We start from the raw sequence: 24,820 nt of genomic DNA on the forward strand, positions 1-24,820 counted from the left end.
CCTCTGCCTCCCGAGTGCTGGGATTAAAGGCGTACGCCACCACCGCCCGGCAAGATTATAATTCTTAACAAGAGTATTCACCCTAAATTAAAAGGCATATATTTGAATGTGTGTGTATGCTGAAATATTTGTATTTTTAAAGTTTTTTGTTGTTACTGTTTGTTTTGTTTTTGAGATAAGGTCTTGCTATGTAGCCTAAGCTAGGCTTGAGCTCAAGGCAATCCTCTGGCTTCAGGCTCCTGAATCCTGGGATTACAAGAGTGTATGTGAGTTTGCCCAATTTATTATTTTTCTGTATTAAAAAAAAGAGTTTTAAGCCAGGTCAGATGGCATAGGCCTGTAATCCCTTCTACTTAGGAGACTGAGGCAAGAGGAACAAAATCCAAGGCATGCTTGGTCTACAGTGGGAGGTGGAGGCCAGCCTGGACAATTCTTTAAGGTCGTATCTCAAAACAAAAGGTAAAAAGAGGATTGGAGGCCTTATCTCACTGGTAGAAGATTTGTCTGACAAGATCAAAGCTCTGAGTTTGATTCCTACCACTGAGGAAAATGCAGAGAACATGTGTGCAGTCAGAGCTGGGGGGTTCTAAAACCAAATGGTTGGGAGCCAGATGAAGTTGGAAGTCACAAAATAATTCCACACCAGTTCAGAATTATGAACAATAAAGGGTTATTTATTTAAGGGAAACTTACAGATCACTGTCCTAGATAATAATCCTCTGCACAAACAGGAACAGTCTAGCAGCTGGAAGCGAGAGCTGGAAGCAAGAGAACAGAGCACACACTTTACAGCTGCATTTACAGTATAAGAGACCACACCCAAGTGGGCAGATATCTTAAATGCTATTGGCTAAAAGAGCAGAATGTGCTCCCACAGCAGGCATGAAGCCATCACAGAGGAACACAGGTCTTAAAGATACAGTGTAATGAGTTTGTTTGGTTTACTCCCTCTGTCCATTTCTGAAGCTTGATATAGTCATGGAATGCTTAGTTATATGAACCATCAGAGTTATTTTATGGCTTTGGTTTGCAAACCAAAGAGTCTCTTCCCATCTCTGGAGGTCAAGAGGTTGGTGAGTCGTCCTCACTGGATGACTGGCTCTGCTCAAAGTTTGGTCACATCTTTCACTGTCTGTCTGCAGTTAATGCATCACTGCACGACACAAGCAAACCTATTTATCGTTGTTCTGTCAGTGACTTTAAACACTTTATTCCTAAGTGTGTGTGCATGTGTGTGTGTTCACGGTTGCTTGTTGAGGCTTGTCTCTTTTGGACTTTATTGTAGGATTCAGCAGAGTTTACCGAGTATGGGAATAACAAGGAGTGTTTTTCATCTTGCTAGAAACAGACAAAAATCTTATTTGGTGGATTTGTTGGGTGCAGGGGAAGAATGAATGGGGCAGCTGTGAGTTTCAGATATTGTTCTTTCCTTCCGCACAAACTTTTTTGAGTTCCAAATGAGCGGACCATTCTACCTTATGTAGCCCAAACTGACTAAGAACCAACTCATTACATAACTCAGATTGACCTTGAAGGTACGGTCCTCCTGCCTCTGCCTCCTGAGTGTTAAGACTATAGGTCTGTCCCATTTGGCTCACCAGCTCAGTAAGCCCAAGTCAGAATATAAAAAATGTAGTCACTTAAAGGAGGTGCTCTCAGTCCTTTAGGAAAAAGAATCACTATGGAGAAGGACAGGGCAGGACAGATACATCTTGATAAGAAATTTTGTGTTTGTTCGTTTGGGGATTTTGATTTTTTTTTAATTTTGTTTTGTTTTGTTTTAAGGGTGCAATGGGGAGACTGTAGTTCTGGGCAGCCAAGATGTGGTGTCTAAGGTTCAAGAACTGACTGAACACGGGCAAAAGGTAGGGGAAGTAGACAGTGTCTATTATTTTACCAATTGTCTTAGAACTTGTTATTCACATATTTTTATTAGTTCTCCCTGGTAAGAAAGTAGGACTTGGTTTGTAGTCTAGGCTTCCAAGAGTGACAGAGCCATGCTTAAATCCCAACCTTGCTATTATTTATTAGTCGGTGACTTTCATAGATTCACTTCCAAATCCCAGGCTCACTTTCCATATATATACAGAATATGTATATATGTATGTATTTTTGTATATATATACATACACCATGTGCCTTCTTAGGGGACAGTTCATATTAAAATCATAAGACTCATATTTCATTCACCATTCCATAATTACATTTCTCAATTTCCCACTTTCCATTGTTTTTGCATTGTTTTTCTTACTGGTTTATTTTAGTAAGTTCTGAACTGTAGCTCAAGAGCAAATTCAGCTTACAGCCTGCAGGGGAAGTAAAAGATACTAATGCCTATGAATGGCTCCGCACAGAGCCCAGCACATTGTTGGATAATCTCAGTGGTTTAAAGCGTTAGAGACATTCAAGTCAAAGAGAAGAGAAACCTCAGCTGATCCTTCATATGAATTTTGCGGGCAGACTCTGTGGGAGGTTCAGACCTAGCCAGGTGTATCAGCTTTAATCACTGTGTCGAAACACCCCAACCAAAACAACTGGAGGGAGGAAGGACTGATGCTGGCTCCCAGCTCAGAAGTCTAGCTCCATAATTAATGCTCCTTGTTGTGCTGGACCACAGTGAGGCAGAGATCTTAGTAGGAGGGTTTGTGGAACCCAGCTCTGAGAAGCAAAAAGAGGAAGAGGCCCAGGACAAGGTAAATCTTTCAGGCAGACCCCAGTAACCCATTTCCTTCAAGGAGGTTCCGCCTCTTGAATTAGAGAGATTCAGTCATTGTTTAAATCAGAGGCCTCAGGATCCAAACAGTGACTCCTCCAGCAGGGGAACCAAGCCTTCTGCAGTGAGTCCTCTAAGGGGACATTATATAACAAAACTCTCTAAGACTCATCTTTCATCCCATAATCATACCGCTCCATTTCCTGCTTTGCATTATTTCTCTTACAACTTACTTTAGGAACTTTTAAATTACACCCCAGCTACCCCCTCTATGTCAGAGATACAGATTGGAGGGTCCTTCCCTTCCCTTTGTTGTTTTTGCTTTCTCAAAAGCTTCTGTTGCCATAGGCAATCCTGAAATGAAAGGCGTTTCCTTTTTCAGGCAACAGGTATTTAAAAATAATGCTCTACTGAGTGTTGGCTGTGGGCCAAGCAATGAGGTATGAATCTTACATAGATTCTTTAATCTTTACAATAGCTCTGTAAGTAGGGATTAGCTCAGATTTATGGAGTGGCATATGTTCATTTTGATTTTTAAATGAAATGCTTGAAAATGTTTCAAGAAGTTTTACAGCTCAGATGTACAAGAGGCCACAGGTTCAATTCTCAGCACCAAGAAAAAGGAGGAGGAAGAGGAGGGAGGGGGAGAGGCAGAGGAAATGGGGGAGGGGTCTTGGAATATCAGTAAAATATATCAGCTGTCATTGCTGCTATTATTTTTCCTAAATGAGAAGTAGAGGCGAAGATTGTTTGGGCTTCTCATTTAAAGTCACGGGGCTAGAATGTTGATGAAGGATCTGGGATGAACATTCTTTAACCTATGTTAGAGTTTCACTATGTTCCACAACATCGTGATTGACATGACATTCACTAATTGATTAACATACTAATCAATTAGAGTTCCATCTTTAGGGTTTAGGCCTTCTCTAAAGATGGAAATGGTGACATGTAAAACTTGGAAGTGAGTTCTAGTTATGTTGATGCTCTTGAAGTGATGGGTACCCAACTCTTACTCAACAGTTCATCTTTATCTGGATCTCTGGTGCTAAATTTCCTTCAGTTTTACCTAAGCGAGTTCCATTTGAGTTTCTGGGCCTTGCTACCAAGAGTCCTGGATCTGGATAACGTGGACAACGGAGAGCAACAACTAAGCTGAACTCTCTGTTGATTCTGATCACACTTTGGTTTATGCTGTTCCTTATGCCTTGAATGTTCTCTATTCTCACATGTCCAGACTGACTGCTCAATTTCAAAACTCCAGTTCTCATTAAAGTTCTCCGATCCTACCTGCTAGACGTCAGCTACCCCCTTAAACCTTCTAGTTCTTTAAAGGGAGGGAAAGGAGTGGCTTTCTTTGTGTGCCCAGAGTTTAGAACAAGGATTTGCCTTGTCTATCTGCTCAGTCGTGGAGAGCTCTATAAATCCTTCTCCCCGTGTCCCTGTGTCCCCACATTTGTACTTTCTCATTGTCCTTCCTTAGCATCAATTTTCCATCCCTGTGGATGTGAGAAATTAATCACCCGTGCCTTCCCTTAGCATTTGTGTGTGCTTGTGCACCTGTGTGTGTGTGTTTTCTTCTTTCTCTTCCTTCCTTCTGGTGCTGGGGACTGTATGTATAAGGAAAACATTCTACTTCTTAGCTAAATATCCAACTCCTTTGTTTTTATTTCTTGATAAAGTGTTGCTCACACTTGGCTAAAACTCATAGTTCTCTTGTCTTGATGGGATTACAGGGCTGTACTCTCATGCCTGGCTTACTAGCTGTGTTTTGATGAAGAAATAGTCATAAACTGTTGTGAAAAAATTAATCAAAATTGATTATTAGGGACCAGACAGATGGTTCAGCAGTTAAGAACACTTGCTGCTCTTCAGAGGACCTGAGTTTAGTTTCTAGGATCCACATCAGATGGCTTGAAAGTATAATTCTAGCTAGCCAGAGGCCTCTGGCCTCCATAGACAGCTACATTCATATCCATGTATGCAGGATCCTTGAACAGTCCTGGAACCCTGACTAGGGGTGATGAGAAATGAAGAAAGGATGAAAACACATATGGAAAAGCTGGGGTTGGGTGATCTGGGCTCCCAAATGGAGAAGCCACAGCACTGGAAGCTCACAATGTTTATTAAATACAGTCGAATAGGGAGGTAGGGCTATTAACACGCAGCTGAACAGAGGATGTGGTTATTAGCACACAGCTGAAAAGGGGGTGGGGTTATTAGCACACAGCTGGAGTTATTGCAAACAGTGAATAGGGAGACAGGTTTAGCTAATCTTGATAGGAGCAGTCTCTGCAGGGAAGTAATCTTCAGGCAGTGGGAAAGTTTCAGCAACATTTTTTGTACATGCTGTCAACATTCACACTCAGACTCAAGGAAGGCTTTGCTAGCCATGCCTCTGAGCCTCACCTGGGGAAGACTTTGCCACTCCTATGTGGCTGAGGCCTTGGGGTCCGTGACATGTGTCAACGATACACATTCCTCTTAGGACTTCACTTGCTCCCTACACACACAGGTGTGCGTGTGTAAATATATACATATATATGTATGTATATACATATACACACATGCAGTCACATATATACACTTAATTAAAAGTAACAAAACTTATTATTGGCAAGTATGATGGTCCTGTATGCAATCTTAGCACTCAGGAGGCCAGGGAAGGAAGATTGGGAGTTTGAGGCTAGTATGGGCTATAGTAGGAGTTTAGATCAACTAGAACAGCCTAAGAAGACCCTATCTTAAAAACAGTTATGCCCTTAAGCCAAGCACCCACCTGCAATCCCAGTACTTTGAAAGCAGGGGCAAGAAGGTGAGGCGTTCAAGGCCAGCTTCAGTTTCATAGCAAATTCAAGACTAGCCTAGTCTTCATGAAACCCCGCCTTCCTCCAAAACCCAAAAGAAATTGCAAAATCAGTTTTTTAACTAAAAGGTAAAAATGATTATTGTATTCCAGGCTTAGGCAATGTCCTGTAAAGGAAATTTTCACTCTTGTTTAGCGGATTGCCCTGACACGAGTGGCATTTTGCTGAGGATACAGAGTTCAACTAGGAACTCTGTATGATTTACATGCAACAAGAAGGAATTTTACTTCTAAAAGAAGTACTTGCCAATCTTGGGTTCTATTTTTGTATCTCTGCTTCCTTTTAAACCTCTTTGGCAAATAAGTTACCTTTAGAGAAAAAAAGAGGTAATGAGCGTATTCTCATATGTAGACATATTTAACAAAAATTCTAGGAAATTTTTTGGCTTGGAGAATTTTTTTTGAGAACACATTATTATGAGAATGTGTAGCTTTTATATTTAGCCATGAGCTTGCTTCTGTAACTCGACTACTTAAACGATGTTCTCTGTGTTCAGCAAATCTTTCTTTGTTCTGTGAATATTATTCATTCTTCACTGTCTTTTAGTTTGTGTTATGTTGCTTTGTCATGCTGGCTATTTTCCATGCAGGTTTTGTCTCCTAAAAATACATATCAAGTTGATATGCCCCTGATGTTGATATGTAGCTGAGGATGACTTTGTATGCTTGGCCCTCATGCCTCCACATTGCAAGTGCTGGGACCATGGTCACATTCCACTACACTCCATTTTCTTGGAATTAATTTTAATTGGCCTGTAGGGTTATTCAGTTCCAAGTTTTCCTTATCCCTAGAGAACATAGTGATGGCACATTCAAGAGGACCTACTAAATTAGCCATTAAAAGTCAATAAATATCAAGGTACAATAAACATCCCGCCCTTCCTGACATCCTTCCCTTGAGGGGCAATAGTGTAGTATCAACAAATTTCAGAAGTTGTGGACCTAACAATTTAGCTTTTTTCTTTTTTTGCCTTTTTAAAGACATGATCTTGCTACAGAATTATGTAGGCTAGGCTGGCCTCAAACCGCAGTAGATCCTCCTTCCTCTGCTTCTTCCTCTGCCTCTTTTTTAGTAACAACTAATGACACATATAGAGCTATGAACTCCACTATAGGGGTAAGGACATAGTTCTTGACTGTTTAGCTCTGTTTTCATGTACATGCTTTGAACCTCTACAGTTCTAGCATATTACAGATAATAAATGTTTGATAGTTGCAATAAATTGATATACTTTCAGAGGTTTTTCTTTTTCAAGTGGAAATATCATGACAAATCAAGTGTTCATAGCTATCTTAGGTTGGAGTATAACTCAGTTTCAGAGTGCTTGTTTCATGTGCATGAGGCCCCGGGATCAATTCCATGTTCTGTAAAAATAAGTAAATAAATACAATAAGATGGATCTTTTAAGTTTCCTTTCCCATAGACTTGCTGAGCAGGGGCAAGAACTCTGAGTTAGATCACAGATGCTGCACAAAACAAAGCAAAACAGCTGGATGTGGGTGCACACCTGTAATCCTAGCGCCTGGGTATCTGAGGCAGGAGGATTTCAAGTTCAAGGGTAATCTGGGATACATTGTGAAATTCTGTCTGAAAGAACTAAGAACCAAAGAAACCTGCAAATAAGTATAAATAAACCATAGGGTAACAAATGTAGGTACTGCTACTATTTTTCAGAAACGGCTCTTGGGTTCTGGCTATGATGTTACCTGGATTAGGAGACTGGCCAACGGAACCACGCATGTGAAGTGGAATGGATTCTCTTTCTGGCGCTTAAACACAAGCTGTAAGGACAAAATATTTCTAGTTGTGATACTGATTTGTTTCCTCCATTTATCCTGTCTTTCTTCAAAGTTAATAGGTGTATGGAATGACTCCACACCAAAGATTCTTTTCTAATGGTTTAGGAGATATGTATTTTATTAGAACAAAGAAGAATTCACAACCCACAACGAGCAATTTGCTGAAGTCAGTCTGGAGCTCATTTTCAGATCACCCTTCATGAAATACCTTCTGTCAGTCTTTTAGCTTCTTCTGTCTTTCCTTTCACTGGTTTTCTCCCCTACACTGTTTTTATTTGTACTACCATCATGTGGTATTCTGATCTATTCTCTTCTTCCCATTTCCTCCATTGGGCCAGCAGCTCGTTGAGGGACCATACTAAAGCTTGTTCGACAGTCTGTTTCGAGCCTTCGGCAGTGTCTCGCTGAAAGTCATTCAGTGAAATGTGGTAAGTGAATGAATGAAGTCATCTCTAGTCTCCTATGTTATTTGACTTTAATGACTTTTTTTTAAGATAGAGTCTCTCTATGTAGACCAGGCTAGCCTTGAACTCACAGAGATATGCCTGCCTCTGCCTCTCAAGTGCTGGGACTAACAGTGTACATAATTACACCTGACTTTTTGACTCTTATACTTTTCTTTTGGGTTTTTTTTTGAGACAGGTTTTCTCTGTGTAACAGTTCTAGCTGTCCTGGAACTAGCTCATGTAGACCAGGCTGGCCTCAAACTCACAGAGATCTGCCTGCTTCTGCCTCCCTAGTGCTGGGATTAAAGGCGTGCACCACTATTGCCTGGCTTAACTCTTAGACTCTTTTCTATTTTTTTAATGTTCTTCAGTTAATTCTTTTTTAAAAAATTGTTTTTATTGCTTATACTCTTGAGTAAGTGGAAAACACATTTATTCACAGACTGTGGAAGCTGGGGGCAGATAGGTTTGCAATTTGAGGACTCCTCTCTATGGATTCTTGTTTCTCTGATTTTACTTTCAATTTAGCTGTAATTTTCATTTAAGAGCTAAACATATCTTATAGGCAGATGCAAGATAAAAATTGCATATTCTTCTGATTTTCCTGTTCCTGTCTGTGGTGTGGGAGTGCGGAATGTGCCATGAGACGGCAATGATCACATGTGAGAGGGGGAAGAATTGCCTCCTGGTGTGGCTAGTGTGTGCTGCTCACAGAGCTATCAGGACGAGGTCCTAGGATGCTGAGTCTTGGCCTAGAAAGCCCTTTTCCACTTCTCCCGAAAATAGTGTTTTCTTCTAGGGGAGAGCTATATAAAATGAAATGGTATAGCTGGAAGAACGATGCCAATCAGGCTTTAGCAAATGTTAATCTGAGTACGAATGTTTAGGAAAAGCAATGTGGCCAAAGTAATAAGGAAAAGTAGTTAAAGTTTCCTTGATAACATTAAATAATAATTGTATGTGAGGCAGAGAAATGGCTCAGCTTCATTTTAGAGGACCCAAGTTCAATTGCCAGCACCTACATGGTGGCCCACACGGCGGTATATGATGCCAATTCCCAGGAGACTCAGTACCCTCTTCTGACCTCTTTGGACACTGCATGCAGGTGGCACACAAGTATATAAGGGTGAAACACTCATACACAAATATAAAAATAATAAATAAAAATTAAAAAATAATTGTGTACAGTTGAACTCAATTGTATTTAGTTCTTTGCATATGCCCCTTAGGGAGGAGGCTAAACAGAAGGAAAAGGAGAATTCTTTTTTAAAAGATTTATTATTTGTATCTATGTGTGCCTGTCGGTGGTGGTGGTGGGGTATGCACATGTGAGTGCAGGTATCTGCTAAAGCCAGAGGTGTCAGATCTCTCTGGAGCTGGAGTTCCAGGCAGTTGTGAGCTGCCTGACATGGGTGCTGGGAGCTGAACTCAAGTCCTCCACAAGGCAGTGAGTGCTCTTAACAGCTGAGCTTTTTCTCCATCCCTAGAGGAAATGAATCTAATTGACTGTGCGTGTGTTTTTTTGTGTGTGTGTGTGTGTTTAGGCCCGAGACCAACTTTGTCAGCATTAGGTATTTTCCTCAGTTGCTCTCTGCCTTTTCTTATTACTGTGCCCTGGCTAGCCTGAAACTCTTTAAGTAGACCACTCTAGCTGAAGTTCACAGAGATCCACTTTCCTCTCTCTTCCCAGTACTGGGCCCATCCACCTTTTTTCCTAAGACTGAATCTTTTGCCACTCCTATACCTCACTGATCCTGTATATTGGTTGGCCATGGCAAACACTTTACTACCAAATGAGCCATTTCCCTAGCCCTTAACTGGCTAGTTACTTAATTTGTGATACAGCTTCTTTCTTTTTTCCAAAACAGATCTTCCTGTGTAGTTCAGCCCTTTCTACGTTGCTTAGAATTTAAAGTCCTTGGCCTCAGCCTCCCCTGTGTTGGGATTTCAGGTGTATGTCACTACAGCCTGACAAGCAGAGTCTTTTTCTTTCTTTTTTTTTTAAATTTATTTTTACTTTATGTGCATTGGTGTTTTGCCAGGGGTGTCAGGTTGCCTGGAACTGGAATCACAGACAGCAGTGAGCTGCCATGTGGGTTCTGGGAATTGAACCCAGATCCTCTGGAAGAGCAATCAGTGCTCCCAACAACTGAGCCATCCATCTCTCCAGCCCCCAGAGTCCTTTTCTTGTGAGAATGGACTTGAGAGAGCAAAAGCACTGCAGTTTTATAAGCTCAGGGGAAATGAATGTTGTGAAGGTTTGTGGGTGCCCTAAATGACTGTGTCATCAGGAAGTTAAAAGAAGGACAAGGACTTGGGGCACGTGTAATAGCTCAGGGGCCGAGCCAGTACTTAGAGCTTGTGAGACTTGGAGTCAATCTCTAGCCTTAGGTGAAGAAGAAGATGACAGGCTTGTTAGACTTGAGTCAGTTTTACACATTGAAATCATAAACAGCACTTGCAACAATGCAATCACTCCATGTTTATCTGCTCCTATAGCTAGTTTAAGGGGCTGGAGAGATTGCTCAGAGGTTAATAAGAGCATTGCCTGCTCTTCCAAAGGTCCTGAGTTCAATTCCCAGCAACCACATGGTAGCTCATAACCATTTGTAATGAGGTCTGGTGCCCTCTTCTGGCCTGCAGGCATACACACAGACAGAATATTGTATATGTAATAAATAAATAAATATTTTAAAAAAAGAAATTCCACTTAGTAATTATCTCATATGTAGCTGAAACTTTGCATCTATTTTATTCCTTAGAAGAACCCTGCAATAATAACTAATATTCTAAATGGACAGGTTAGGAACTGAGGTTCAGGGAAGTCAAACAAGTCAAAGTCACACACTTAAGTTGAGAGTCCAGAACCTTCCTTTTTTTTTTTTTTTTTTTTGAGACAGGGCATCACTAGGCAGTCTTGGCTGGCCTGAACTCTGTATGTGGACTAAAGGGATCTCAAATTCACATAAATCTGTTTCTCAAGTGCTGGGATTAAAGGCATTTGACACACACACACACGGACACTTATATATGGCTTGTATATGTTGTTAAAATTTCTCCTGTGCCTCCGGGTCAGATACCTGCTCCACCCCCTTCTATATCTTCTGTTAGTTCCATATAATTGGTTCTCAGCAAAAACAACTTTTAAAAAAGATTTTATTTTTTAAAATTACCTATATGTATGAGTGTGGGCACATGAGTGTTCCCGCAGAGTTCAGAAGAGGGTGTTGATGTTTGTGGACATCCTGACTTGGGTGCTGAGAAGTTGAGTTCAAGTCCTCTGGAAGAGCAATGAGCCCTCTTAACTGCGGAGATCTCTTTCCAGCTCCTCAGAAAAACATTTTGATGTAGTTACAAAGATGAAGTTGGGAGTTCTAAGAATAGAGCATTCAACAATTTGATTTAGCACCTACATCTGTGCTAGGCGCTGGGGATAGATGACCGAGCAAGTCAGCGTCCTCTAAATTCATCATTGTATAGGTCTGGGTCATGACCTACCAGCTAAAGGTCAATTCTCCCGTGGTCCTCAGATACAAATAACTGGGCAGAAGTAGGTCAAGTTAAACACTTTCTTGGGCTTGAACTTCACCAGCCATACGATGAAGCGCCATCTGTGAAGGGAGATAAAGAGCGTAGAGCGCCCTGCGCTCAGCCGAGATAAAGGGGTGTGGCGACTCGGCCCGGCCCCAATTTTTCCTCGAGGTCCTGGGCGGCCCCGATTCCCCGGCAGCACTCGGATTCGGGACAGTCGGATCCTCCGGTGAACTGTACAGTTCGGGCTCGCTAGATCCATCAGCGCCCTTTGTGAAAAATCCCCAATTGTCAGTTCCCTACGGAACAGAAGTGACTTCGCGAGGACTCAAAGGGAACACACGGGACGGAGAACCCACACAGGGTCTCCCGAACCCCAAAGTTCTCATCGCTTTCCCCTTACACCCTAAACCGGCGTCCCCGCCACTCCTCTCTTCTCAAGTTGCCTTCCTCCTCCCGCGCCCGCCCGGAGGAGGCAGGACCAGCGCCCCGGATCTCGCGAGAGTTCCAGCAAGCCCCGCGAGACTCGCTCGCCGCTGCTGCCGCCGCCTCTTACGTCTTTCCCTTTGACAAGTCGCCGCCGCTGCAGCAAAAAATATAAAGGACGCGGCTAGCGCAGCCGCTGGCCCGCCGGGTGCCGGGCGCTGGAGCCGCACCCAACCGCCGCCAGCCCCCGACCCGCGTACGGTAACAACGCTTTCTTTTTCACCATCTGGACCTCCCGTGTGTGTGCTCGGCTGACCCAGCCGGACCGCTCGGGGCCGTTCCCGGGCCGCCCGCCGAGTGGGGCTGCCGGCTCCCTGTGGACGGCGGGCGGAGGCCTGAGGAAGCCCCGACCCCTCGGAAGCCTCTTAGAAGCCGAGCTACCCGCGGGAGGGCCGAGGGACCCGCCCCTGAATAGGCTCGCTGCCCGCGTCCCTTGTCTCCTCAGGGGTTGCGTCTGTGACCTTCTCCCCTTTATCCGCTAACGAGCGCTCCTCCCTTAGCCGGCACTGGGACCGGGGAGCGGCTCTCCGCGCTCTTCATCTTGGGGAGTCGCGACTCCGGTGCTCCCGGTCGCCGGCAGACTTCGGAGGGGTGGAGGTTGAGACGATGTGTCTTTCTTGTCGTCTGTGCCTTTGGGTGGAGGCTGCTCATCCTTTCGGTAAACCTTTCTCCAAATCTCTCACCCGATAAAATAACAGTTTCTAAAGACTTGGCCACCTGGAGCGGAGATGAGAAGACTATTGTGTAGTCTCCGGAGTGAGAGGTGGATGGTGGTGATGACAGGAGCTATCCCAGGGAGCAGTGATGGGTGGCGGGTTCCCGGGAGACGCGAGGACAGAAGCTTGGTTCTTACCTCTCCCAGTAGGTTATGTAAAGACGCGCTGTGTGTGTGTGTGTGTGTGTGTGTGTGTGTGTGTGTGTGTGTGTGTGTATGTATGTTAGCTGTGGAGCATAAGGATAGAATCTGCGTTTGCATTAGTTTCAAAAATGTAATACTTTGAAGGTGTATATAGGTAATCAAATAACAAGAGTGATAAATTTCAACGAATTAGCAACCCATCTCCAGAGAGATAACATTTCACTATTAATATTTTGGTATATTTCTAATAGGCCCTTTACGTTTTGGTTTTTAATAGTACTTGGTTCGTCCTTGAATGGTACATCTTCATTTTATGTGTGTTCCCCAAATGATTTATTTTGTCATTCCTTTGGCCCACTTGATTAAACCGGTTACTTGTTCGTTATCACTGTTTGTACCCTGCCATCACCATCTTTTATTATGCCTTCTTCCAAAATGATTTTTGCTCAAATGGCTTTAAACATAAAATGTTAGCATTTTTCTTTTTGGATTTAATACCCGAATATTTTTATAGTTTTGTTTGTGATGAGTCCTCTAAATTGGGCCAGTATTTTTGTGAAGCAAAAGCAATATTAATTACGATGAAAAGAAAACTAAGCTTTAAAGTTTTTAAAAATTAATGGTGATGTCCCTTTGATTATAGGTTTCCATACCTGTGTGCTTAGACAAGCAAAAGTGCATGTCCTGTGTGCCTGTGTTGTGCATAAATGTACACAAATGTTATACGTGTTTGTCCTCTCTACCTGTACACATTTGTATATCTTAGAAATAAACTAAAATATTTTGTCATATTATTTGAGAAAGGAGCAGCATTAGGTAGGGCAAAGAACGGTCAATTATAATATTTTTCCCAAATCACATGACAGGGTTTTGTGACAGAAAGTTATCTAGGGAGGTTGGAAACTTGGCACCTTTCAAAAATAAGATAGATTGTCAGTTGTCATTAGATGTATTTTGCTTCCTGTATGGTTCTTATATCACTTGCTTCTTAAATTTTCAGTCTTGCCATTTACATGTGACACTAATCCATTTTTCCTGATCATACATTTTCTCCATGCAGACATGCTTGTGCGTGTGGAGGGGAAAGCAGTGGAAATGCATCACTTAATTTGCTCATTAATGTAAACATGTATGAAAATACCATTTTATTTAAATGGATTTCAGAGAATATGTTGTTGATTGTGCTGTACTGGTTATTAGAAGTTACATGTAACAACAGATAGTGAAGAGCCTTAGTATATTAAGAAAAATGACTGGGTGCAATGGACAGCTGATTTTTAAGAATAAAAGTGACAATTTTGGGATAAGGTGAAGCTTGTGTTAAGTAAAAGCATAACTGAAGCAAAAGTTGAATTATAGGTAGAGGCAGAATGGTCAAGATTTTCAGGCCAGTCTTGGTTCCATTGGAGTTACAGTTTCAAAAAACAATGAACAAACTCTTGAAATTTTGTAGGTAGACAACCATAAAAGGAGCAAACAGTTGAACAGAATTTTTTTAGTTGTATATAAAACTTTGCCTTAATGTACCCATAAAACAGTTTGTTTTGGATACCTCCTAGGTATTATCAAGATCTTGAACAGAAAGTATTGACTAAGTCATTTAAAAAGGAGATTATAAATTTAGCAAAGTCACTTAAGCTAGTTTTTTTTTCTTTTTTTAAACTGAAAGGAGCATGAAATAGATACTAAAAGATGCCCTTTTGGTTATTATTTTTTTTCTGCTGACCCTGTAAATGAATGGGAATATTAAATTTTAGAGAAGCTCTATCAGCAAGTAAGTATGCTGGTTGAAACAGATGATGGTTCTAGGTTTATTTTTAATTTTTTCTTTTTGAGACAGGATCTTATGCAGCTTAGGCTGCTTCTAACTCTGGCTGAGACTGCTTATGAGCTCATCATGATCCTCCTGCTTCCACTTTCCAGGTGCTGAGGATATAGAGAATACTGGTGTGTAGTACAATGCCTGGCTTGACTTGTTTGCTTGGTTGGTTTTTAGAGGTTTTTTTTTTTTTTTTTTTTTTTTTTTTTTTTTTTTTGTGGGTGGGGGTTATGTTTTGGTTGATCGTACTGTGTAGACCAGGCTGGCCTTGAACTCGTAGAGATCTGACTGCCTCTGGGTCCAAGTGCTAAGAGGCATCACTCCTGGCTAATTGCTAAGTTTCTCTTGACTTTTTGAGTATTAGTCATTGATTTTGTAGAAATCCTCTCATTTTGGCTTATTTGATAATTTTCTCATGATTAGATTGAAATTACTCATGTTTTGACTGTAACAATGATACTGTATCAGTGCATTTTATGGGGCTCATGGTGTTAATGTGTCTAGTTACTAATGATATTTTAACCTTGATTACTTTGTTCTGATGACTTCTGCTAGATTATTCTAGGTGAAGTTACTTTTTGTCCCTTTGTATTCTCGTTGATGTATTAATATATTTTCTTGTAGGAGATACTTCAGAACTATAGATAGGTGGTTTCTTTCAAACTTTCTCCTCTTGTTTGTAGCATACATTGTGGAAGTATTTGTATTTTCCTCATTCTTACATTTATGAATTGGACTTCATCTATAAAGGATTAATCCCCTTTCTCACTCATTTGTTAATTTGTTTTAGTATGGTGGCGTGGGTATTTGTTTGATTCTACTGACTGTTATCCAATATAATAGTATTATGTTGCTCATATTGTTCCAGCTTTGGCCTCTGGGAACTTTTCTAGTTCCACCTTTTCCTGTCTCAGGAAAGTCCTGTGGGAGAGAGGAACAAATAAAAACTATGTATGTTATGTATATGAAGGTGTCATAATAATCCCCATTATTTTGTATGCTAAACTGAAAAGTTAATAATAATATAATTTTTTTCCATTCTGCTTCCACAGGCTAGTAATATTCAGCCTGTTTTCTTATCCCAGTCCTGGGATCAACCACTTCTCCTGGGAGTTCTGGTATCTTTTATTGGAGAATAGTACTTAAAGTTGAGCTTTGGATACCTATTCCTAGGCCTTTGGATAAATTAGGAAGTATATTTAAAAAGCTGGCTCTCCTTATGTAAGGATTGCACATCCATGGATTCAATTGACATGATTGAAAATATTTGCAAAAAAATTAGATTTATCTATTTGTGTGTTTGTATGTGTGTACTTGTGTTTGTATGTTTTTGTATCGTGTTTGTGTGTGTAGTAATTAAAGGGCAGCTCGTGAGAGTTAGTTCTCTTCTATCACTATGTGGATCTAGGGGACAAAACTCAGGTTGCAAGCCTTGGTGACAAGCCTTGTTAGCTACTGAGCCATCTCACCTACCCTAAGTAAAGTAACTGTTTGTATTATATTAAGTATTAGATGTAATTTATTATGTTATGGGTAGGCTGTGGGCAAATATGATGCAGGTTTTCTCAAACCTTTTTTACTCAGGTTAACCTTTTGTCAAGTTTTTATGCGATCCTGAATATATAGTTATATAAAGTAAATATACAGAGGAAGTTTTACTGATAATCGTAAACTTATTTTAAAACAGCTATTTTTGCATGCATATGGATTTACTAAAGATGAAAACAAATTTGAATATTGAGAAATAGGTGTGCTTACTTACTTTTATATAAGAAATTAAATCTTGACTGAATATTTGATACTACAGGACAAAGAGGTTCTTCCAATATTTTTTAGGATTGATCAATATTTTGCTTTTATAGTCAACAGCATTGATATTTCTGCTTCTCATAAATTCATAGTACAAAATTGCAGAAGTATGTTTAGAGCCATTTCAGAAATGTGGCAAAGTGTCCTAATTTGAAATCAAAATTTAATGATTTTTTATGTGAAAGTCAAGCTAGCAACTTTAAAAATCCAATGTCCTAACATAGAACAATCCAGATATATATTAGTTTGATGCTTATTTGCTGAGGAATGATGATAAAAAATATTGGAAGTCTTATTTTCTGTAATTCAACTATTGTATTTCTATTTGAGTGGAACATTTTGTTTGCATAGTAAAAATACTGCAATCCATAATTTATAGTAGCCTCAATCTGAGCCATGGTGTTTCTGGCATTTCTCCCTGGCATGCACATGTTCCAAACCAAGGCTTCAGTATAGTACAGCATGCAGCAGGGTCAGTGCTGCTAGAGACTCACTGGGTTCATTCTTGTGTCCTATACTACCTATACTGTAGCTAGACTTTTGACCACCCCTGAATTTAGTTACATTATGGAATTACTGCTCACAGTTTAAGAAGTTGACTATAAGGGACCAGAGAACAATAGATTTTACTTGCCAGGGAGGGGGTGATGACTCTGGAACCTATTTCCTGACGATACTGAAGGGCAACTATATTTGTTTCTTTGTACATTAAAGACCATGCATTTATATCGATACCTTTTCTTCCAAAACTACAAGGTTGTTCTGACCTTCCCTGATTCCTTATTTGTAGCTTCTTTCTGTGACAGAAGCCTGGATCTCAGTATAGTAACATACCTTTGTTAACTTTTGGAGCATGGGTAGTTAGTTTGCTAACTTAAGAAAAGCACTCACTAAATTGATGCAGTTATCATCTTTAGCCTTAGCTATTTAGGCTAGCTGTTTTATTCCCTGCTTTCTTTAGTGTGACTCTGTTACTTTTATGCAGTGCAGTTCAGTTCCTTTGTGACTTCTTTATTTTCTATTTTGATTTCTCTCAGTCCTGGTTGATGTTAACTAATTATTATTATGAATGATGATGATTCAGAAAAGAACTCTCAAGTGTTTCATCTTGGGCTCAAACTTGGTATTCTCTTGCCTCAGCTTTCTGAGTGCTGGGGCTACAGGCATGAATTCATCATACATGGGTGTTTTTGTTAGTTTTGGTTTGTGAAACAGTACAGTTACTAAATGCCACTGCTGTTAAACTTTACTGCTTAAAGCAATTACTCAGAAGTATCACTCTGTCCTCCTTTCTACTGTTTTAATCCTATGTCACTGTCTTTGTTTCTCTTTTTCCATTAAGGTATCCAGAGTTTAAATTTACTTTTTATCTATTCCTCAATTCCTTATTCCTTATTTTACTCAAGTTGACAGATTATGTGCATTTTAAAGAATTAAATGTGTGTGTTGCATCCCACAGTATACATATGGAGGTCACAGGACAGCCTGGAATTGGTTCTTTGCTTACATGATGTAGGTCTCGGAGATCAAACTTAGGTAACAGACTTAGTGGCAAGCAGCAAGCACTTTTACCTGGTGAGACATCTCACTGGCCCCTACATTTTCTTTTACTCATTTTTTCTCATGTAATTTTTAATTGACTTATAAACCACATACCATAAAACTTACCCTTTAATTTAATTAATACATTACTTTTGAGACAGAATCTTAATATATTGCCCAGGTTTCAGATTCCTGGCCTCAAGTGGTTCAGCTGCCTCTCTCCTGAATAGCTGGGAACAGGCATATACTACATACATCCTTTTAAAGTGAGCAAGCCAGGTTTGTGTAGGTGCTTGCTTGCTTCCTTCCTTCTTCATACACGTCTCCTTGTGCCTCAAATTAGAGGTCCTCATGGATCTTTTAAATACTGGGTTACAGGACTTTGCTGTCATGTAGTTTAAAAAGTATATTCATAAGGTTGTGCCAGTTATCACCACTTTCTAATTCTAGGACATTTTCTTATCCCCAAAAGAAACCTTGTGATCATTAGCAGTCACTTCCGAGGTCTGTATTCTGTTCTGCTTTCTATGTGGATGTGCTTATTCTGCTCTGGGTATTTTGTGTAGGTGAAATTGTATAATATGTGGTCTTTTGTTCTTGGTTTCTTTAAATTAGTGTAATTCACTCAAAGTTCATTTATGCTGTAGCATGTATGAGTACTTTAGTTTTTTTCCCCCTTGGCTAAATGATATTTATATAACATGTTATTCATCTATGTTTCAGTTGATGGCCATTGGTTTTTTTTTTCTACTTTCACTGAGCTATATCTCTAACTCTTCTATTCCTTTCTACATGGAGAGTTTATCATAATCTTTTGCATTTTTCACTTATCAGTAATGTATCCCAGAAATGCTGCACACTGGTTCATTCTTTTGAAGATATATTATTTTCATATTTCAGATTCTTTTTTAAAAAATTCTTTTTTAAATGATAGGATCTTAATATATAGGCCATGCTGGCCTTGAACTTACTGTGTAGACTATACTGGCCTGAACTTTCTGAGTTGACTATGCTGGCCTTGAACCCCTGCCTCTAGAGTATCTTGTTTTTTTGTTTTTTGTTTTTTGTTTTTTTTTTTAAAAAAAACTAAAACAGCTGTATAAATACGGCTACATCTGTGTACATTTGGTTGTTTTCTGTATTTTGCAGTTATAAACATGTTTCTATAAATGACCTTGTAGATATCTATTTTTGTGTTAGTAGAGGTAAATGATATATCTTTCTAGTAGAGTTCTATAAGTAGGATTGATGGGTCAGAAGTTTCATGCCTATGTAGTCTTGCTAAGTATTTTCATTTTTCTTTATATATGTACCATCAGAAATTTATGAAAGCAGTTTTTTTCCTATAGACTTACCAATAGGATGTATTGTATCTTTTAAATTTTTTCAGAGATAAGTGATTAAAAGTGCTTTGTAATCATTGTGGAAAGACTTGTGGTTTAGTGGATTGTTATAGATTGAAAAATATATTATCCCCCAGTCTTGTACTGATACATATAAATTATTATATGTAGGTGAAATTGATTAGAATATAATTTCTAGCCTAGTCATGATTTCTTATTTGAGCCTTTTCTCATTTAATGGAAGTATAGGATTGATTCACAATACCTGTATGCGAAAGTTCTTGAAGTGGTTCCCAAAAGATATCTGAATTTGGAAAAAAGCTTTTCTTCTTCTGGGATTTGTTAAAATAATAGTTACTGGTTCACTTTTCATGATAGTTAATGAAGTACATGCAGTATATATTGACATCTTTGGTATCAAGACTTATTTTTACCAGTAATGGTGGTATTTGTAATTTGTTACAGTTCCTATAAGCAAGAAGACCAATATTTTTTTAAAGATTTATTTTTGTTACTTTAAAATATGTGTATGTGAGTGTGTGGGTATGTGCATATGAGTACAGATGCCTGAGACAGCTAGAGACACCGAATTCCCCTAGAGAGGGAATGAGAGGTAGACGTGAGCCTCTTGTGGGTTCTGGAGACTGACCTGCAGTTCTCTGTAAGAGTAGTGTGAACCACTCCAAGCCCCCCAAGAAGACCAATATTAAAATAAAACTGAGAGTTTAAAATTTGGGGTTAGGATGGTCCTATCAAATTTTACTGATGCCATGGAACTAGGGCAACTAAAATTATCTCCATTACAGGGTAGCAAGTAAGGAAAGGGATTTAGGTTCTTTGCCAGAAAGGACACTGCTCCAGGTGCTAGGAACACATTAATTAAAAATCAGGGTTGAAAATGCAGCTCGATGCTTGCCTAGCATATGCTAGGTACTGGGTGTGATCCCCAGCACTGACAAATAAGTCAGTGCATTCTTGCACTTAAGGAACCTCTGTATTTTAGTGGTTTATGATTGATTGATGGTTCCCAGGTAAACAGGTGCTAGGTGCTTGACTGTGACTAGAACCAGTATTTGTTTGGTGGGGTCTTAAAATGTCTTTAATGCCTATACAGACCTCAGATAACACTTGATTTTGGTGGTCTTCATCAACCTTTTGTGTCTCTTTTTTCATATTTACTTATTTGCTGTGCTGTGGATTGAATGCAGGTCTTGTGTATGTTAGGTAGATATAATACCATGGAATTCCATCCCCAGTTCTCATTTTACCCCCTCTTCATTTCAGGCTTATTTATTGTATAAATTTGAGGTATACTGTATGATTTTTAGTGAAATGATGATTTTAGGCAAATATTTTAAACACCCATTTTACATATATATGTATGTATGTATGTATGCATGTATGTATGCATGCATGTATGTATGTATGGTGTATATGTGTGTTGTGGATATACCAGAAGGCAACTTTAGGAGTTGCTTCTTCCCATTTGCTTTGTTTTGAGGCATGGTCCCTCTTGTTTCTATAGTTGCACTGTATTCTGTATACTTCAGGCTAGCTGGCCTGGCGATTGTCTGGTCTCCACCTCTCATAGGAGTTCTGCTGGACTTAGAGATGTGTGCCATGATACGTTGTGTATGCACTTCTACTCACTGAACCATCTCTATGGTTCATCTTTTTGAGACAGTCTCCTATGTAACATGGGCAAACCACAAAATCTGTTTCAGGTTTCCTAGTGCTAGGTTACAGGAGTGAGCTATCTTTTCAAATTTGCTTTCTTCATTCCTTTTTCCCTTCTCTTTCCTTTTCTTTTCCTACCTTACTTACCCCTCTTTCTCTTACTGTGTAACCCAGGCCAGCTTTAGACTTGTGATCTTCTTGCCTCAGTTTCCTGACTACTGGGATTATAAGAATCTCTTTTTTTTTCAGTCAAATGAAATATGCCATTGTATATATCTCATCATTTCTTTATTCAGTCATCTGTTGACAGCTATTATCTCAATTGCTTTTCTGTTGTTGTGAAGAGACAACATAACCAAGGTAACTTATACAAGAGTTTACTGAGGTTCATGGTTCCAGAGGGTGAAAGTTCAGGATCATCATGGTGGTGAACATGGCGGCAGGTAGGCAAGCAGGCATGATGCTGGAGCAGTAGCTGAGAGCTTACATTCTGATCCACAGGCGTGAAGCAGAGAGAGTGCTGAGAATGGCATGAACTTTTAAAATCTCAAAGTTCACATCTAGTGACATACCTTCTTTAACAAGGCCACACCTCCTAATCCTTCTCAAACAGTTCTACCATCTAGAGCCCAAGCACTCAAGTATATGAGCCTATGGGGGCCATTCTCATTCTAACCACCACGTCTTGACCACTGTGATAATACCATAGTGCACATGAGAATCTAGATAATGTGAGGTGTTGATTTTACTTCTGTGGAGTGTATATTCAGAAGAGACTTTAAATTTTTTTTGAGCAATTTCTGTAATGAATATTCCAAGATACATTATTTTAGCCAGTGGGTGTCTATATCCTCCTTAACACATACCATTTTATCTTTTCTTTTGAGACAGTGTCGTATGTAGCCCAAGTTGGACTCTACTTTGCAGCTGAGAATGACAATGTTCTAAATTCTCCTCCTCCTCCTCCTCCTCCCCTTCTTTCTCCTCCTCCTCCTCTTCCTCCTCCTCCTCTTCTTCCTCCTCCTCTTTTTTCCCCCCCTCATTGGTTTTTCAAGACAGAGTTTCTTTGTAGCTATGGATCCAGTCCTGGAACTTATTCTGTAGACCAGGCTGACAGGCTGACCTTGAACTCACAGAGGTCCTCTTGCCTCAGCCTCCTGAGTGCTAGGATTAAGGTATGTGCCACCATTGCCTGACCATTCTAAATTCTTGATTTAAAGTGTTGATTGAAGGTTGGAAGTGAGCCTGAGTGATAATCGTAGTTCAGTTTTCTTACAGTTTTTAATTCTTTTGGAAAGAATGAGTAAGGGAGAGTGGAGAGATGTGTATAATTTAATAATAATATGGTAGAGAGTAGACAGCTGCATATGTAAAGTATAAGGCTGGTTATTGGAGACTTATGTAGGCAATAGTCTGAGCAATTTTATTTACTATTTTTAGATTGACAAAATTGCTTAATTTTGAAGTATAAATTTATTTATTTATTTATTTATTTATTTTTTTTGGTTTTTCGAGACAGGGTTTCTCTGCAGCTTTTTTAGAGCCTGGCCTGGAACTAGCTCTTGTAGACCAGGCTGGCCTCGAACTCACAGAGATCTGCCTGCCTCTGCCTCTGCCTCCCGAGTGCTGGGATTAAAGGCGTGCGCCACCACCGCCTGGCTTGAAGTATAAATTTATTGTAGAATGATTAAATCTAGCTAATTAACGTGTATTTGTTACCTTTTGCAGCTGTAACTTAACTAACTTGTACTTTTAAAACATTTTTCTGTGTGTTATTTAATACTCCTTTAAATCTGTAAACTATTTTGCATATGAGGAAATTGGAACACAGAGAACACAGGTAGTTAGTTAATGATGCTGACTGAGAACTCATCAGTGAAATCAGTGTTGACACAGATATTCTGGGAAGCAGATCACAGAAGTAGCTGCCTCCATGTGATGGTTGGAGGTCTGAAGTCTCATCCGAGTAGTATCCTGTGGGTTGGACCATTTTTACATGGGCATTGAGGAATTCAGAATTAATAGTAATACAATTTTTAGGGTTTACATATTTGGTTTGATTTCGAAAAATATGTGTCTAGTTGTTTTGCCAAGAAAAGGAATAGGTATTAAGATAGACTAGTGAAAGGATCAGGTTTTGCTACAGAAAAATCAACATCAGTGGATTCTGAAATGTCAAGGTTTTCTTGGTAGACCTTGAAATTCAACACTAACAGGCAAGGTTAAAAAAAAAAACTAAGAGCAGAGACAAGCTGAAAAATAATTCATATAAGTTGTTGGAGGAGAGAGCTGCTTGTTCGTCCCAGCCGCCCGGCTAGTTTAGTCCCGAAATAACCACACAGAAACTGTATTAATTAAATCACTGCTTGGCCCATTAGCTCATTAGTTTCTTATTGGCTAATTCTTACATCTTAATTTAACCCATTTCTTTTAATCTGTTTATCGCCACATGGCCGTGGCTTAACCGGGTAAAATTCTAACTGGCATCTCTCTCAGGCAGAGGATCCGTGGCTTCTCTCTGACCCTGCTTTCTTCCTCCCAGAATTCAGTTCTGTCTTCTCCACCTACCTAAATTCTGCCCTATCAGGCCAACACAGTTTCTTTATTTATTAACCAAATCAAACAACACACAGAGGGGACTCCCACATCACCAATTTTAGCTTTTTATTCTATAAAATACTTCTGGTAGTCAGGCAGAAATTATTCTCATATTTGATAAAGTTCTTCAGAGGGGGGGAACTGCTGGGGGTGTTGAATTGCTGAATCCCCTCCGCCAGAGCCAGGACCTTCCTCTTTCTCTGGGACACTGCTAGAGTGTGAGTGGTGGACTTCTGCATTGTTTTCTTTGCAGTTTTGAGCTTTTAAGTAAGTGATTGGGCCAGCAAGGCGGGTCACTAGGTACAATCCCTTGCTTGCAAGAATAGTATTCCATCTGTAGAACCCAATTGTGTATAGAACTGACTCCTGTAACTTGTCCTCTGACCTCTACACATGTATCACGGCATATGTCTCTACCTCCAAACAAACAAACAAATATATAAAAGGTTATTAGAAAGTTATTTGACTTGATAGCAAGAGTGGGCCAAGATAGCCTGTTGTGATTAACATGTTCCTTTATTTTTGTTTTGTTTATTGAGAGTGTGTGTGAGTGTAAGTGTACAGGTGCACTCATGCACAGTGGCCAGAAGGATTCCAAGGAGATGGAATTACAGGTATTCACAGGATACTTGGCTTGTTGTATGGTGCTGGGAGCTGAACTCCAGTGCTTTTAATCTCTGAGGCACCTCTCCTGGCTCCATTGGTATGTTCTTAAAAAAAAAAAAAATGGGCTGGGCGATGGTGGCGCACGCCTTTAATCCCAGCACTCGGGAGGCAGAGGCAGGCGGATCTCTGTGAGTTCGAGACCAGCCTGGTCTACAAGAGCTAGCTCCAGGACAGGCTCTAAAGCTGCAGAGAAACCCTGTCTCGAAAAACAAACAAACAGGGGGAGGAAGAGCGGAGGGAGGGGGTAGGAGGAGGGAAGGAGATGGAAATTTTTAAATATAAAAAAAAAAAAAAAACCATGAGAGGAAAAAAAAATAAATAAAAAAAAAAGAAAAACAAACAAACAAAAAAATGGGTGATGGTGGAAGTCTAGGTTTTGTTTGTTTGGTTTTTCCCCAGTGTTGGGATTTTTGTCTTGCTGGGCAGGTGCTCTACCTCTAAGCTACATTCTTTATCCTAAAGCCTATTTTTTAAACGTATTTTTAAGACAAGAGTTATAATTGAAATATAAAACTGAATACTGACAACTAAACTGTTGTAATATTTTTAAAACTGGTGTTTTATTTTTTAAATTATTATTTTGAGGCCGGGTCTCAATTTGTAGCCCTGGCTGACCTGGAACTCATTTCATAACCTTAACTTTCAAAGAGCTGCTAGCTTCTGCTTTG

General features: G+C 39.9%; 1 protein-coding gene across 9 annotated transcripts in view; it reads left to right on the top strand.

The window, feature by feature from the left end:
* Positions 1-1,785: 1,785 nt before the first annotated feature.
* Positions 1,786-24,820, top strand: part of Herc1 (HECT and RLD domain containing E3 ubiquitin protein ligase family member 1) — a 183,741-nt gene continuing 160,706 nt past the window's right edge. For 7 of the 9 annotated variants that reach the window (XM_038321216.1, XM_038321223.2, XM_038321220.1 and 4 more), the window contains exon 1: positions 11,918-12,040. The gene's annotated coding sequence lies outside the window, so the exon portion shown is untranslated. Of the gene's footprint in view, positions 1,866-7,251; positions 7,361-7,717; positions 7,805-11,917; positions 12,041-24,820 lie in introns of those variants that run through there. The other 2 variants (XM_038321217.1, XM_038321218.1) reach the window with 2 other exon arrangements.

Source organism: Arvicola amphibius, chromosome 3 (assembly GCF_903992535.2).
Source record: "Arvicola amphibius chromosome 3, mArvAmp1.2, whole genome shotgun sequence".
NCBI lineage: Eukaryota > Metazoa > Chordata > Mammalia > Rodentia > Cricetidae > Arvicola > Arvicola amphibius.